The 17,667-nt window shown below is 39.7% G+C and overlaps 1 long non-coding RNA gene across 1 annotated transcript in view; it reads right to left on the bottom strand.

Annotated features, from left to right (window-relative positions):
• Positions 1 to 16,216, bottom strand: part of LOC130254465 (uncharacterized) — a 36,900-nt gene extending 20,684 nt beyond the window's left edge. Inside the window, exon 1 of the long non-coding RNA XR_008840746.1 lies at positions 16,093 to 16,216. This is a non-coding gene — a long non-coding RNA (uncharacterized LOC130254465). The remainder of the gene's footprint in view (positions 1 to 16,092) is intronic.
• Positions 16,217 to 17,667: the final 1,451 nt, after the last annotated feature.

The raw sequence follows: 17,667 nt of genomic DNA, 5'->3' as shown, positions 1-17,667 counted from the left end.
TTTACAATGTTGATGTCTGCATCCCTGACCTGTTGTGTGGAACAGAAGAAATGGGTACAAGATGCTTATAAATGCACTCAAGATCAGAAACGACAAGGGTAAATAAAAAATTAATCTAAAAATACATTTCACAGTTCATGCACAGTTAGGTGCAACTTTTTTTTTTAATTCCCTTCTCTATTTGGGATTCACTTTGTTTGATGTAATATGTGTTGTTTTATACTTATGGGAGCTGACTTATGAATAATACAATTAGTGAATTAGGGCTTTCAGAAAAGGTCTACACTTACTAGAATTTATTAAATTTAAACAAGGGGTATTTTGCACTTTTTGTACTCTACAGAGTAACTATGAAGAAGGCATAACTTTGTTGAAATAATTATTTTCCTCTCATTACATTATGACTGAGTTAAATTTAAATTCATGTTAGCATCTGAGTATAGCAGAGTAGTAGCACAAGAATCCTAGCTTAGGATTTGTATGGCTCAAGCACATACAACAGGTGGGCTGGACAAGCTGTTCCACAGCACAGCAAGCACTGACATGGGGAGGACACCAGGCAGCCTCACCCTCTGTGTGCTGCTCCTTGTCAGTGTTTTCCTTCACAGCCAGGCTGAAACACAGCAATCCAGACAAGGCAATTGCAGAGGTTGTTGTGAGAGACTCAGAAGTTGATATTGTGTGTGATTGATGAAATGCTCAGTTTTCAAACTCCGTCAGATGCCTTGCCAGTGAATGTCAGCACATCTACCAAAATCACAGAGTCACAGACAGTCTGAGCTGGGTCTCCAGAGAGCATCCAGACCCCACCTGCCAGGGGGAGCTCAGACACACTGAGGTGGGAGTTTTGATCTGCTGGGGGGCAGGAGGGCTCTGCAGGGGGATCTGGACAGGCTGGATTGATGGGCCAAAGCCAATGGTGTGAGGTTCAACAAAACCAAGTTCTGAATCCTGCCCTTGGGTCACAACAGCCCCTGCGGTGCTGCAGGCTGGGACAGAGCAGCTGAAAGGACCTGGGGTGCTGGTGACAGTGGCTGGACAGGAGCCAGCTGTGCCCAGGGGGCCAAGAAGGACAAAGGCATCCTGGCCTGTGCCAGCAACAGTGTGGGCAGCAGGAGCAGGGCAGGGACTGTCCCCCTGAACTCAGCACTGATGGGGACACACCTCAAATCCTGGGCCACTCACGACAAGAAGGACATTGAGGGGCTGGGGTGTGTCCAGAGAAGGGCAGCAGAGCTGGTGAAGGGTCTGGAGCACAAGTCCTGTGGGAAGCAGCTGAAGGAGCTGGGGGTGTTTAGCCTGGAGAAGGGAAAGGCTCAGGGACACCTTGTTGCTCTCCACCCCTACCCAAAATGAGGCTGTCACAAGCTGGGGTTGGTCTCTTCACCCAGGTGACAAGTGACAGGACAGAAGGAAAAGGCCTCAAGTGGCACCAGGGGAGGTTTGGGCTGTATATTAGGAACATTTTCTTCACAGAAAGGGTGGTTAAGCTTTGGAACAGACTGCCCAGGGGAGTGGTGAAGTCACCCTCACTGGAAGTATTCAAAAGGAGTGTTGAAGTGGACACGGTTTAATGGTGAACACGGTGGCAGTGCTGGGTTGGCAGCTGGACTTGACTTATCTTAAAGGTCTTTTCCACCCTTAGAAATCCTGTGATTCTATCTTCAGCTGGACCAGGTGGCTCAGAGCCCCATCCTAGCTGACCTCCAATGTTTCCAGGGGTGGGGCACCCACCACCTCTCTGTGCCAGTATCTCACTACACTCATTATAAAAAGAAATTATTTATTGTATCTAGTCTAAATCTGCTTTTAGTTTAAAACTATTATCCCTTGTCCTCCCACTACAAGCCTTACTAAAGTTTGCTCCTATCATTCTTACAAAGCCTCTTTAAGAATCAAAAGGCCACAGTAGGGTCTGCCTAGAATCTCTTCTAGGCTGAGCTAAGCAAACTCTCTCAGCTTTCTTCATAGGAGAGGTGCTTCAACCTTCTGCTCATTTTTGTGGCCCTCCTCTGAACCTGCTCTAACAGCTCCATGTTTTTACTATGCTGAGAACTCCAGAGATGGGTGCAGTAAGGTGAGGTCTTACCAGAGTGGAGTAGAAAAATCAAAAGATAGCAGAAAATCAAAGGATAAACACACAAATTTATTTTAAAGAAGGCATCACAAAGCCATTGTCAGTCCACTGGAAGAACGAAATTTTTAAGGTGATCTTCCTTACTGTTATTTAGCCTTTACACCATTGGTGGAATGTTAGCATTCTTCTGACATTCACTGTTCCCACTGTAGTTTCTTTAGAGCAATACCAGTGCCCCCCAGTTACTGATCTGCTATCCTTGATTATAGACTAAAATTCACTCTTGGCTCCAAACCAAGATATTGGAGCTGACCACACATTTTGTATCTTATGTGGGAAAAAAAAAATTGAATGTTCAATTGGTCTGCAGTAAGCTCACTGATTTATATCATCCTTTTGGCCTGGAGACTAACAGACTGTGAACAGTCAAAAAAACAAAACAAAACAAAACAACCAGAAGCAAAGGGGATCAAACAGAATTTTTTTAAAACAATCTCTGAGTGAGAATCGAGGACATATTGTGCTTTATTGAATACTTGTCTTTTCTGAGTCAGATTAGCAGTGGCAAGAGTCCAGAACTCCTGCTAATCCCTGGATTTTTTTGATTTTTTTTTCTTGGCAAAGGTTGAGGCCATATTCATAAAGACCCAGTACTGTTATTGCTTACTTTCTTTTCCAGTTCTATTTACAGGCTATAGATTCCTAATAGTTATAAACTTAGGTGCCTAATTCAGATATTCACAAGGCAAAGATTGCACCTGTAAGTGAAGGACAGAGTTCTCCTGTATCAAACAGGTATTTAAGTTCATTTTGCTGTGGAAATGAAGGACTCCTAAATCACTTTGACAAATTAGCATCCACACAAGCCACCAGTGCAGAAGCCTAAATTTCTCCTTGCAAAGAGCAGGCCACAGCAAACAACCAATTTTATAATATATCAGCTGGTATGCTGCAACAATACCAAGAGAAGACAGCTTCAGTTAAAAGCTAAGAACACCACCCATGTGCATGTGAGTGGTTCATTTTGAGGCTTTGGAACTGAATGTCAGAATAGTTCCACAGAAATGCTGAAGATTTCACAAAAGGTCATTTATATTATTTATATTAGAGCCATCAATGTCAAGCAGGTCATCAAGATTAGAAGTCTTCAATGGTGTTAGTAATTTCAGGCAATTTAGGAAAGAGGGAATTCATTTTTGTTTAAAGCATTTAGTTTAAGGTGTTTTTTTTCCCAAAATTTTACCATAGACATGCAAATATATTAACTATTATTTATGAAGATCTACTATTCTTTTGAATTAGAGACAAAACAAGACAAGAAACGTTAAGGAGAGGCTTGTGGCCTCAGGAACAGAACCACAGCCTGAACATCATGTCAGGAGAGAGGTAATGGATGGTCTCCAGTGTTTGACCTGGTGCTGCACTTTGTGCACACAGAAGAGATGAGTTCATTTGTCAAGTGGTGGCTGCTGAGAGCATCCTGCACTGGCACAGAGGGACAAGCAGGAAACGCTGTCAGTGCAGAGATGTGAGTGGAACACTGAGCTGGAAACCATGGCAGGCTAGAGCAGAGTTCATGGGTCAGCTCTGGGCTGCTAGCAGCCTCTCCACTCAGCAGGCATTATCCACCCCTGCTGAGTGACCAGGGCAGAATGAGTGACCCACTGCAGCTCAGCTCAGCTCAGCCTCCTGCCCTGGCATTGCTCCTGCCTCTGCTCCTTGCTGCAAGCTACAAAAACCAAAAAGCACAAGCTCTCAGGTCCCATCAAACTCCTCCCCACAACTTTCCCTGCATAACATTGCAGAAAGTCACAGTGAAAGGGATGGTTGAAAGTCATTCCCTGTCAGATCCTCTGCTTGAGCAAAGCCATTGAACCTAAACATCCTTTTAGTTTTAATGGAGCAACTGAAGGGGATTTTGCTCCAGAGGAAAGAGTGCTGTGCTATCTAGGCCATATATGCCTTTAAACTTCCTGACTTAAAAAATGATACAAAACTGAATCAGTTAATCATTTTATTCAGGTGTCAGTAAAACCCCTTGATCATGCAAAAATCTCAATATTCCTGTCTGAATTTAGAAGGTTTCAAGAGCTCACTAAAAAAACCACCAGAATAAAAAAATAACCTGCATATTTTTTGATATATTTTTCTTTTTCCTCCCATTGATTTAGGCTTATTAAAGTATTTACATTGCTCTAAATTGTTTTGCAACACTTCTAGCAAGTCTCCTGTCTGGTATCTCCCTGCTACATGCATGACCTCTCTTATTGCAGCTGTGCTCTTGCCTGGCTTTTCCCTATATTTACTGTATCACTAGCTGGTGTTATTAAAACCTGGACATGTTATGCACTTGAGCATCTCTTATTTCTATGAATATATTTATTTATTTATTTATTTATTCTATTTATTTAATTTATTTATACATTTTATTATTATTTAAATATATATATATATTTATTTTTATATATATTCTATATATGAATATATTTCCATACATTTCTATGAATCTAGTAGAAATAATTCTAGGCATTTATTTTTCTGTCATAGAGCCATTAAGGATAGAGCAGGTCATCACTTTGATTGTATGCTAGAGTCTATGGGACTCAGACAACCAAAATTTTAAAGAACTTAAAGGAGCCCTATGGCACATCTTTGCCATATTTGAAATGCCACTCAATAACTAAATTAATTAGAAGGCACCCTAGCTCTAAAGACATTCCCTCAACTTTAGTTGAATCTGAATCAGATCTGAATGCAGATCTGCAGACAACTCTACAAAGAAATTGGTAATTAAATATTCTGTGCATACTCTGGGCTCATAAATTTTTCTCTCCTTTTCTCCATGAAGATTTTAAAGGTCTATAGAAGGCAGCAGGCTTAACATATGAAGATCAATTTTCAATTAAAACAGAGAGAGAAAGAGTAAAAGATTGTGGAACTTTCCAGTTGCTGTATGGGAAATGCATGAGCATCCTGATACAAAGAACTGTCTGAAGCAAATGCTGTTTATCTCATGCCCAAAGGGCAGGCAGCAGAGAATTCACAGCAGGCACAGAGAATGTAAATCTTTGGTACAATGCACCTTATAGGTCCCTTGATGCATCATTAAGATGATGTGCCAAATCTAGCCACACTGACAGACTACATCTCCCTCAGGACAGAAAAAAATCCAAAAAAACAACAAAAAAACCCACCAGAAAGCAAACCACCACCAAAAACCCAAGCCTCTGCAAAAATAAAAAATACATATTTTGTGTTCTAAATGACCCATTTCTGATCATAAAAATATTTAAACTTCATTATCTCTAAATTTGGAGTTAAAATAGGGGAAAGTGTTACCTCTGACTAATTTTTCTGGTTTGTGGAATCAGTATGAATGTGGTTTCAGCTGCTGTGTAAAATGATTTCTTAAAACTTTTATTATCTGTCTGTGTCCCAAGGAACTTCCCCCAGTTCTTACTCTCTTCAGGGTGAAAAGGAAGGCCAGAATCTTGCTTCTTCATTGCTGTTTGGTACCTTTGCTGCCTCTTACCTCTCCCACATTTTTATACAAGTGAACTGCTGCAATCTCACTTTTTTTTTTTTTAATCCTCATTATTAGGACACCATCAACAACTATTGGATCTGACAAACTTTCTTCACTGATCTGTGTCCTAGTCACCCCAGAGCTTTGGCTTTTCTTTTTGAAAACTTGGATACCTTAACTTCCATTAAGAGAAAAAAAAAATACCAACAAAAAAACAAAACAAAACAAAAAAAAAAAAAAAAAAACAAAAAAAAAAAAAAAACCAAAAAAAAAAAAAACAAACCATGTAGACTTGTTTCTCATGGTTTCAAGGAGAAAAACTTGAAGCAAAACTTGAGGTGAATTGAGGAAAAAGTGTCTCCTGCCATCCATGGAGAGCAGGGCAAGAAAAACTCAGACAACTGACCTGCCTTTTCCTTTGGTCCTTGGATCCTTAGGGCTGAAAACCTCTACCTAAGGTGAGCACTATTAAAACCTTGAAATATTTAAATTTGCCATGGGACGAAAATACTCCAGGAAAAGCTGTGTTAATGAAGGAGAATGGGTGTTTGTTCTCAGGCCAGAACTGGCTGTCACTGCCACTCCCAGCAGCCAACATCTGCAAGGCCACAGCTGTGGATTGTCACTGGTGAATCTTCCTGTTCTTCCTCTTCTATTCATGTAATTTATATGAAATTTCTCTGTTTCTCCAATAGTGCAAATACAAGTTGGTATTTCTGAATGATGACAGGTACAATGCAACCAGTTCTCAGCACCAGTTTTATGTCTGTGAATACCCAGAAATGTGTACTTTGCTGTACTTAGGCCAATTTCTGTCTTTTGGTCAAAAGAGACAGAAAAGTGGGCGGGATTCAACTCTTTTTGGGCTTGTACATGAAGCTCCTTCTCAGAATTAGTCCCTCAAAGAACATCTTTGTACATAAGTAACCTAGAAAGCTTTCTGAATAATCATAAAACAGAAACCTGATTTCTTCTTTACAACCCCCCACACAAACACACACAAAACAACCCAAACAAAAACCCCAAAGCAAACAGGCAAACTCCCTCCCGAAAAACCCAGCTAACCAAAACAAACAAGCCAACTTCAAACATACAAACAAGAAAAAAAACCAACCTCAAAACCATTCAGCAAAATTAGGACAAAGAAATAACTGAGGGAAGAATTTGCCCCATCCCCAGTATTTTTGCCTGTGTGAACAAAATCTATTGCAAAGAATAACTAATACAAAGACTTAGGAAATAAATGGGGGGAAAGGGTGTGGAAAGGAATAAAACCTGAGTTCTCCCTTCTGTGCACCTATTTCCCATCCTACTTCTCTTCACAACTAAAGCAGAATTTCCTGAGAACAAATTAGGGCTTTTATTGGCAGAGCTACACAGAGCAGCACCCTTGGTAAAGTTTTGCATTTAAAATCTCTAATCTGCATGTTATCTGATTCTGAGTAACCCTCTTCTAAGTAGAATTTATGCACTCACTCTCTCTTTGAGTGTCCCTTGGGACAAGAGACTATGTGTAGCACTTACTCACTTAAATTTCTAATTTATTTTTTTTTAAAAACAACCTCATTTGTTCTTCCAAGTTGGTTTCTTTGTAATGATTTGAATTGATTGCTTCACAGTAGCACAGCAATGCAGTGAGCAAGAGTGGCAAGAACAGCATGCTCATGCTTGACATGTTCTAAAAAAATTATATATTTTGTTGTTTGAAAAAGAATAAAATGACCAGAGTGGCAAAAAGCCACCAAGAAATCACAATGATACAGTGTTTAAAATGGAAATTCATAGAATAATCAATCAGCTGGAAAACACAGACTCATTCTCGCTTCCCATGCACAGCAAAAGCTTCTTGCCATGTTTTTCTTCAATTTAGCTGATAAGTATTGCCTGCACAGGTAATTTTCAGACTATCTGACAGTAAACATATTTTTAGATCTCTTTAAAAAAAATCCTTGGGTGTTAAGGACATAGACATTATTTTTAGAAAAGAAAGAAATGAGTGAGAAAAAAAAATAGCCTTTGAGAAGAGTCTTTGAGAGATGCAGCCACAAATGTTGCAGCTGGAAGCCAAGGGATGCTCAGTGTGTCACATCTGGCCCCAGCTCTGAGTGCTGAGCACTGGAAAAACCTGAACCTGTGCCATTTTGGAGCTCCAGCTTTACTGGAATGGAGCCTAGAACCTTGCCTGGGAATAAACTGCTCTGAGTTGGATGACCTTCAGAGTTCATCTTTCCCCCACTCTTATCCACATCTGAAGCATCTGGCAGAAAGAGCAAAGACAGGAAAAACTGTTCAAATGAGTAGATGGGGAATTTGTGACCAGACAGGTTTGACAGCTGTCTACAGATTTTATCCTGTAGAAGGAACCTAAAGTTGTTGAAGAACCTTTTTCATGCTGCATGTCCTGCAATTTCTTTGGCTTCCTGTCACCTTTTCAGAAATCCAGATAAAATCCATAATTTGTGCTGATCACTGACATGATCTTCCTGCACACGGTGCCCCCACCTCAGAGTTTCAGCCTTGAGCACTGGGAAGAAGACAACTTAATATTTGATCAGACTCCTGGTGCATTCTTGAAGAAAAAAAAATAAACCAACCAAAACCAACAAACAAAAACAACAACAACAAAAAAAAAGAAAAACAAAGAAAAAAAACCAAAACAAAAGAAAAAAAAAAAAAAACAACCAAGGAACTATACTCTGAGAAACAAATTTGACATGCAGTTATCTATTTCTATAAGGTGCTACAAGATTTCAAATTTTGAATTCCTCAAAATATGTACTAGGACATACAACATAAAGTTCTCACACAAAGCTTTTACTTAAAAACCAACAATTCAGACTAAAACCAAGGTTTCTTTAATTTGACTAAATTTCCTAAGACAGCCTCAGGAAATTTATCAACTGCAGCTTCAAGCTTGAAAACTTAGTTTGAGTCTTCTGGTTTTGGTTTGCACTCAGATTTCTTTTTAAGGGTGAATTTTGCATGAGCACTTTCCATTGGAGTTGGAAATCCAGTTTTGAAATGCCAGTGCTAAGGTGTCATTAGCCAGAGTGAGCCAGCACTGCCTGACTACTTGATTAGTTTCTCTCAGAATAAGACACAAAATGAGAATGTCTGTTTAAATGTCTGTTGAAAGGATCCTTTACCCCAGAAAACAGGTGTGTCTGTGTGAACATGAGTACAAAAAGCTAAAGATTGTGACTGAAAAGTTAAAATCTTTAAAACTCATTTATAAAGGTTTCTCTGTGTTTAGTCGAGCAAGGAACTCATCTGTAATGATCATGCTAGAGAATGTGTTTCCAAAAACATGATCAAATTTTGGCAATGCTCAGAACAGGTATTGCCACTTCATGAGGATCAAGCCCAAAGCAATTCCCTAAAGAAGTTCTCCTGTGGGATAAGGAATCACCTTTCTACAGGTGACAAAAAAAGGGGTTAAAGGAAAATTCATGATGGAAAAGAATCCCTGAGTGGCCATGACCACCTTTAGTGAAAGCTTAAGCAACTGCAAATTCCAGCAGAATCTCCAAGCACCACAAGAGCCTCTTTGTCCCTCTGAATAATGTGCATCTTTGTTAGTGATTTGACATCATACTGGCTGTAACCATCCTAAATTAGGCTTAAAGTAACAAAACCTTCAGCTCAGCAGTGTCACTTCATCTTCCTGCTGCCTCATTCCCTCCTTTCACACTGCCAGGACCTGCCAGGACTGCTGGGAAGCTGCAGGTCCGTATGTCCTCACAGATGGGCTGCAAAGGATGCTTATCCAACACAGTCACGTAGCTGCTGTTGGCCCCATGCCATACGAGCTGCCCTTTCACGAGTTTGAATTCTACAGATCCCTGATTATCTTCAAGGGGAAAAGGAATTTAAATGCCATTCTTTCATTCACAGCCAAATGCTTTTCATAAACTCTAGAAAGCATCTTGTAGCTCCCTCACAGCCCTGCCCCTTCCTCCTCCCCTCTTGCATCTGCTGCTATAAAATCCAGCCTGTTCCATATTTCTAAAAATTGAACACTAGATTTCTGAATCAATTCACCTTTGGTTGCTACTCACATTATTAATCTTTGTGTCACAAACAGAGGCTCAGTTGGCTCTAAGCAACTGTTATTTTAGTGTCTGACAGGCACACACTTCCTTCTCAGTCTGGGGACTTACATTCTTTACTTTCATTCCTATATCCTGTCCCACTATTGAAGCTTTCACTAGCTCTCATGCAGACAAAATTCCCACTGAGATTTTAAAGCCTCCCCTCAAATAAATCCTTAGCATCTCTCTCATGTGTGGAACTCAGGATGATGAAACCTGAATCCAAGCTGTTTGTGCTGATCCCTTACCCATGTCATTCTGCTATAGCTCCAATCAAATGAAAATTTACCCTGATTGCTATTAGAAAGAAAGGATGCTGCAAGAATGTTCTTAAAACACTGCCCTTTTTTTGTCAACATTCTGCATTCCTTCAGTCCAAAGTAACACAAATTTTCTTTCTGGCATTTATCAAAACAGAGGTGTCACTACAATAAGAATTCAGTTTGATATGAGGGGTTAGACTCACCTGCCCCTAATCAACATCCTTCTTTGTCTAATGGATGAAATGACAGCAGTGGCCAGCAAATGAGACACTGGCAAAGGTATTTGCAAAAGCAGCTTTAATATTAAAGTGAAACCATGACAAAGTTTGTTGGCAAGGCTCACTCTATTGCTATGGCTCAGGCACACAGAGCAAAATCAGACAAGAGTCTAGAATCAATCAACCTAAAATTAAAATCAGCCTAAAACTACCTACATGGAGGCTGAGGATGGAAAAAGGGTAAGGATAGGAAAGGGTAATGATGAAAAGATTTAAGGAAGACCTTCCTGTTTAGTTACAAGGTTCAGAGTGGAGCCCCATGTTAAATTTAGCCCTGAACTTGACCAGTGTTTTAGACCTAAAGGTTTTAACAGCACTTAATTGATAAACAGCATAACAAAAGATTCTGTAGAACTTGCACTAAGCACAACAGTAACTTACAGCCCTACCTTACTCACAAAGATAACATACTGAAGAGTCTAAGAGAGCAACATTCATAGTGCATTTGTTATGGCACATCCACACTTGCACACACACAGACCTAAAGGAGAACCTACAAGGTGTATGCCTGTGAAAAACCCCTTGAATACAGGGAAGAACATTCAGTGAATATTCCTTTGCACCTTCTCAAGGGGGGAAGGGTTGAGCCTTGGGGAGCTGTGGGATCAGCCCAGGCTCCATTTCTGGTGCTCAGCATCAGCCCTGCAAGTACAGCAGACCTGTGAGGAATCCTACTCAGAGGGTCAATGCCTGCTGCAGCCAGGAGAGCTCAAAGGGCTCGTTTAGGACCTCTGTTTGTAGGGCCACAGGACAATTGGCTTTGGTCATTGTGATCCTCCATCCTGGCCACAGTTTGACATGGCAACTTTCTTTGGAAGTTTGATAGCAAAAATGGTGATCCACTTGGGTTGTAACTTGGGCAAGAAAAGTTTCCAAGGGGTTTCCACTAAAAAACAGGAGGTAGTCAGCCAGAATAGGTTCCTGGGAACAGACAGTGTTCCTGATAAGCTCAGGAGGAACTTAGCCCAGGTGCTGAGCATTCTGAGATCAGAGTGCATCCTGAGGAGTGGGACAGGGAGAGGATGTCCCATCACAGCATGCAGCTTCAGAGAACAGAGATGTGGAGACACATTTCCCCACAACCAAAACCAGGTCAGAGCTCCTCACAACTTGCATTGGAGTACTAGCTTGAAAGTCCTTAATTGTCCCACAGATATAAACATTTGAATGTCATTTAACACTAGGAATTGAGCCTAATTTTCCTATTCAGTGATTCCATCATTTTGTAAAATGTGTACAAGATGTAACATCATTTATTAAAATAAACAGGGAGTGTAAGAAGATTAAAATTCTGACAGAGGAGTATTAGCTTTTCTTGGCAACAGAAAAAAAAAAAACTTCATATGTTTGTGAATCATCCCTGAGATAATCATATTCCCTTTAAATATCATAAAGAAAAAATTTTCATGTTGCTTCTGGAAAACATCATGAATATTAATAAAATACAAAGGCAATTTGTCCATTTTGGGGATTAATGAGGTTTTTCCTTCAAGTGATTTTGAAAAGACAGTATACAGGTTTTGAAATGCTAAATACACTACTAATCTGAGACAGATTTGTGTGTGAACATTTGTACCATAAATCTGGTAGAAATCACACTCAGTTTTAAAAATAAAGCCCAACTGGTAGCTGTTTGAGTCAGTTTGTAGTCACTCCCCCTATGTGAGAAAGGTGTACAGTTTTGGAGACATTTAAGCTTGTAACAGCACACTGCCAATGAACTCTTCGAGGAACTTTAAAGGTTTAGAACTTTCTTCTGAAGAAATGAGGAAAGAAGAATAGAAGAAGCATCTCAATTTGTATTTAAAGTGTCTTTTTAAACAGTAAGAGTCTAAGTCATATGGATGCAATAGGTACAGTTTGAATAAAGACAGAGCCTTTCAGCTCACCACATATTCCATCAACTCATTACAGCACAGTTCAAGTGTAATGTAAAACTCCAGCACCATTCCCACTTCACTTCTCACAATCCATCTTACTTGTGGCAATTGTGGATGCTGTTGCCCAATTCTCATCTCCACAGTCTTATACAACTAGAGAATATCACTCAATTTGTGTTGCAGTTTTCTGACATCAACAGTCATATAATGATATATTTATCAGGTTCACAAAGATACAAAGATATAAAATATTTTTAAGGATGGTCAGAGAGCGTTTCTCTTTATTTACAGCTACCTTTAACCATATGGTTGCTGAAGAGATCCATATAATAGGACAAAAAGATGCAAAGGCAATTTGGAGATCAGGACTTATTGCTACCATTCATGAGAAAACTGCAGGGAAAGGTTGCAGGGAAATGGTCTGGCAGTAAAGGCTCTAGACAGGATGCAAGAGCACCACAGTTATGTATGACAAGAACAAATTGACCCCTAGGACATTATTTATACACATAATGCCTTCAAAAATATCAAAGTTGATTGAGAAGAGTTGGAAACAAAGTTATGGATGCTTCCCCAGTGACAGCAGAATATAGGTGTTTTTCAGCCACTCCAAATCACAGACTAGAATTAATTTTATACAGCTCAAAATGCAAAGGAAGAGATTGAAATAAAAACTCTATCTCGTTTTAAAAATAATATAATCTAACTCTTTGCCAAAAACACACTGGGAAAGTCTGAACCATTTTGAACTTATTCAGCATAGAAAGAAATAAAAAACAGTTAATTCTATCAGTTGAAATTGCCTAATTGCCAGCAAAAAAAGATTGAAAATAATTCAGGCCATGGTATAGTTTTGTGGAAGTCACATCATTTTTTTCCTGGGGAAAGAATAGAGGAGAAGAACTGACACATATCAAGCCATTTTCTCCACTACCCTAATTGTAATGTTGAACTTGCTCACTGCAATCTTACAAATCCAAATGATTGTGATGGAGAAAATACTTGGCAAAGAACCAGGATTTACTTTAATTATAGGATTTTCAAAATGACAAGTGAAAACTTGGGGAAAAGGTGCAGGTTGAAAAAAAAAAAAACTGTTTAATGTGGCCCAGAAGTGTCAATGAGAAATCTGAGATACTGAGAAAGAAATAACTAGTGTTCTAAAAGATAAATGTGGTAAAAGCCTTCAGTGATTATTAGCTTCTGGAATTATGATTCTGTACTCTTCTCAAGGAAAAATAAAAATGTTATTTATGAGAGTCTAGATAAAAAAAAAAAATTATTGCAAACCAAGTGGTTTAAGTGCCCTTTGGAAATGTTAAAGATTGAAGTTAGAGACATGAAGAACTGCTACACTGGAGTAATAAGCTGGTGTCATTATCTCAGATCAAATAATGAAAACCTTTTCAAGGAGTTATGCTGTTACAACAGGAGGTTGTGACAATATAATCCATTTAGCTTCACAGAGCCCCAGCTTTGTTTTGATTTAAGCTCAAGAACTGGAATAAGCCTGTCTCAAAAATAGAAACACCAGCATCAAGGCTTGATTAGAGAAAGTCTCTTCTCTTCTCTTCTCTTCTCTTCTCTTCTCTTCTCTTCTCTTCTCTTCTCTTCTCTTCTCTTCTCTTCTCTTCTCTTCTCTTCTCTTCTCTTCTCTTCTCTTCTCTTCTCTTCTCTTCTCTTCTCTTCTCTTCTCTTCTCTTCTCTTCTCTTCTCTTCTCTTCTCTTCTCTTCTCTTCTCTTCTCTTCTCTTCTCTTCTCTTCTCTTCTCTTCTCTGAGAGGCTGCCTCAGTTTGTCTCAGTGTGCCTGACTCTGGCTCAGAGGGAAGACAAGTCCCTTCTCTCTGGGGAGCTGAGCACTCTCATCCCATGATTCCTGCTCATACCAGGAGGAAATTCCGTGTTTGAAGGAGGAACTGGCCCCTTCTGTGGGTAGGACCATGGAGGAAAGGCAGGCTGCTCCAGCAGGCAGCTTGTGATGCAGAATTTACATCTTGGGCTGTGCACTGTGCATAGAGTCCTTTTCTACAAATACAGCAGAAGCTCAGGGATGTAGTGGAGATCATAAAGTGGCCAAGTAAATAGGGGAGGTTAATTCAAGAACAGCTCAGCAACAATCACCTTTTAATAATTGATATTCACAGTGCAGGCAACTGTTGTAAGGCAAATTAACTTAACCACACTGGTTATTAGAAGGTTTTGATATAAGGAATAAACATATTTGTACTTGTCTACATGCACACCAAAGCCATAAAGTCCAGCAGAAATTATCAGAAATTGCCTGCACTTACACAACTATGTTTTCTGGTATAAACAAATATATTTATTCATGTCATTAAAGCCTGTCATAACCCATGAAACATAGGACCTCTGCATTCCTCATTTTCTGTGTATCCAGATGGACACCACAGGGTTGGATTTACAGATGTATTTTAATGTTGTAGATGTGGCTGAAATTAATGAAAGCTGAACCTAGAGGTCTATGCAACTCTAAATGCTCTTTGGTTCTGATACCTCAAATGAGAATGATAGAATAAGCCAGCACATTTTACTTTAGTGTACCCATATCTCCTATTTTGATTTACAAAACATGTGAAATACGTTCTTCAAGTTTCTCTTGCTCACATCAGCCTTCTTTCCCCAGCAGTTATACCCAGGCCCACCAGCTCCATGTGTAAACTGCACTTTCTTAGCTATCCTTAGCTATGTCCATGCCCTTAATTCTTTATGCAATCACTCCTTATCTGCTTCTTCATTTTAATCTTTTCAAGTTCAATTTACTCCCATTTCACTTAATTTCTTCATCATCTGACTTTCATCAGAATCCTTTTCTCATCTCTCCTTTCTGCAAAGCAGCTTTTGCAGCAGGTATTCCTCCTCCTCCCCTTTCACCAGATGTGGGCACAGATGTTATAGAAGATGAGAAAAAGGCAGACAATTTCCCTGCTCTGTGCTTTAATGCCCATGCTAATGCTGGTCCAGAACAGTTATTGCACATCAAGTTCACATTTTTGCTGTAGCATGAGCCTGACTCAGTTCAATCATGAGGGAATAATTCAACATATCAGCCAGTAAAACTGACATCTCACTTGAGCATCTACAGACTTTTTGAGCATGCACAAACAAATTACTTTAAGATTCTGCCCTGGCTAAATTTCTGCAGTATTTCAGGCACTGAAAAGCACAGGTTCTGACAAAAAAGGCACTGCTACCAAATTTAAAATCACTGTTCAAGAACTGTCGATATTTTTCAAGTTTACCAGAATTCTTTTTAAATGCAAGTTTGTTTTAGGAGCTTTTTGCTTCCTGAGATTGAGTCTAATAACTCTAGCATCTAACATTTAGCCAAATTTTTATTTTATCTTCTTACTACAAACAGTTGAAAGTTTGATTAACTTTCAGAAGAGCCAATGAGCCAGTTTTGCCCACGAAAATTACCTGCTAACGAATTCTAGTTTTTAAGCAGATATTTTTAGACTACATTACATTAGATAAAAAGCTGTATTCTGCCACCACCATTTTCCTACCTTAAAATGACACGTAAACACCCAGAATTTTTCTTCAAAATAAGTGCCTATATAAAACTTGTAGTTTTTGTAATTTTTCTGCCACAGCACTGCAATTATAGTCAAGTTAATACAGCTCAAAGATTCCAGAGGAAAGTACTTAGTGCAATTTATTCTCTAATGATATTGTGTAAAGGCAAGCCTATCACTTGCTGCTGGTGTTGAAATACATGGCCTTAAAAGAAAAAGGAAGCATAAATTATTTAAACACTAAAGTGTCAGGGTTTTAATGACCCCTCTACTGGGAAGCAGTGAATAACAGAAACCTTAATACATCTGATTAAAATAACAGTCATATACCAGTGATGCTGTTTTAATTTAGTAGTTGAAGAGATACTCTGTTGGAAATAAAGGAATCCAGAGCAACAGCTCTTTTACTTTACTAGCCAGAAAAGAATAAGTTGAACTTACACATTTCATAGCCAACTGTGTATTAATTTATATTTTAAGAGAATTCCACCAATCCAGTCAGGTTACAGCACCAGTACCTCCTCTCAGCTCTGAGCCAAGGGGAAGCAGCAGTGGATTAGCCAGCATGGAGCACTCCAGCTGCAAACAGGGAAATCCAGACTCTTCACCCAGTCTGTGAGAAGGGCTGGCAGCTCCTCTGCTCACCAGCTGGAAGGCTGGACAGCCAGGAATGGCTGGATGGAGCAGTTAGCTCATCCCAGTGCTTGCATGGCAGCTTCTCCTACAGCCTGGTCCCCAGGCTGCACCTCCACCTTCCATCCTGTCTCACCTCCCACCTCTCTGCTGAGGAAGGGGCAAAGGGCAGGCATTCTTCTCCTTTCAGCTTTAGTTCACTGCTACAGCTCTCCTGTTGCTGAGCTGAACAAGCTGGAATCCTGTGTCAAACACTCTTGAGGACAGGCTGGCAGCACTGGGGACAGCTCTGCTTCCAGCCTGAGGCACTTGCCTTATTTGTTTATGGAAAACAGCATCCTCAACTAATGATGCAGTTACCCTGGAAATATTCCAATTCAGCTTAAATTAAAAACACTGCTTCTACTAAGAGACCTGGCATCTCTAGAGAAAAAAGGAACAATTTTCCCCTTCCACTGCAGCTCAGGTGGGGTATGGGACAGAGCTCCCCTTGGTGATACAATGAACCCACATCTCCTGACTCCTGTGTTTCTCTAAGTGGGATGAAAATAAATCAGTATTTGGGGGTATGTCTGCAATCCTTCTTTCTGGTCTTTTTCCACTTAAAAAACATTACAACATGCTTTTGTAATCAGCAACAGAAACCAAAATCTTTTGTTCCCCTGGGGAAAGCACAATTTCTGAGGCTAGAGACTCATTTTCTTTTTCTTAAGACTGTCTCAGCACTACACTTTACAACTTTAGAGCTGCCAATCCACCCAGAACTGTGATACCACTAACCACCAACCTACATACCACAAAATATGGGATTCATTCTCAACCTAGAGGACACAGGATTGGCATCAAAAGTGAAGATCAAGGGCAACAAAACTAAAAAACTGGTTGTTAGGGAACTTCTCTGATGGAAGTCTGGATACCTAAAGTATGAAGAAAGACTTGCTTTCAGTTCCCTCCAGCCTTTAAACCTAATTTCTGAGGCAGTTAATAGGGAAAAGGATTGATGGAGCACTTTCTCTTTTAGCATTCCTATAATTCCTCCCTTTTCACTTATATGTGCCAGCAAACAAAGCATTTCAATAAAACTCCTGTATTAAACAAAATAGCACTATTTTACTCCTTATTTTGAAAGTTTTTGGATTACTTTAAGAGGTCTCAGTATTTTGAATGGGTAGTTATGCCAACCCCAGCAAGCTGCACAGCCACTGGTGCCTGACTGGGATGAGCATGGGAGCTGTCACCTATAACAAGCCTTAACTAGCAGGAAAAGGGCTAAGTCCAGATGTAAAGGGATGCAATAAAATTTTGTCCCTCTCAATGAGTGAAAAGAAGTTAAACTTGGTGTTTAATGGGTCACCTGGTCTTTTGCAGGCATGAATCAATAGC

The sequence above is a fragment of the Oenanthe melanoleuca genome, chromosome 5 (assembly GCF_029582105.1).
Source record: "Oenanthe melanoleuca isolate GR-GAL-2019-014 chromosome 5, OMel1.0, whole genome shotgun sequence".
In the NCBI taxonomy this organism is placed as follows: Eukaryota; Metazoa; Chordata; class Aves; order Passeriformes; family Muscicapidae; genus Oenanthe; species Oenanthe melanoleuca.
The sequence above is the reverse complement of the archived record's forward strand: the minus strand, read 5'-3'. Positions and strand labels throughout refer to the sequence as shown.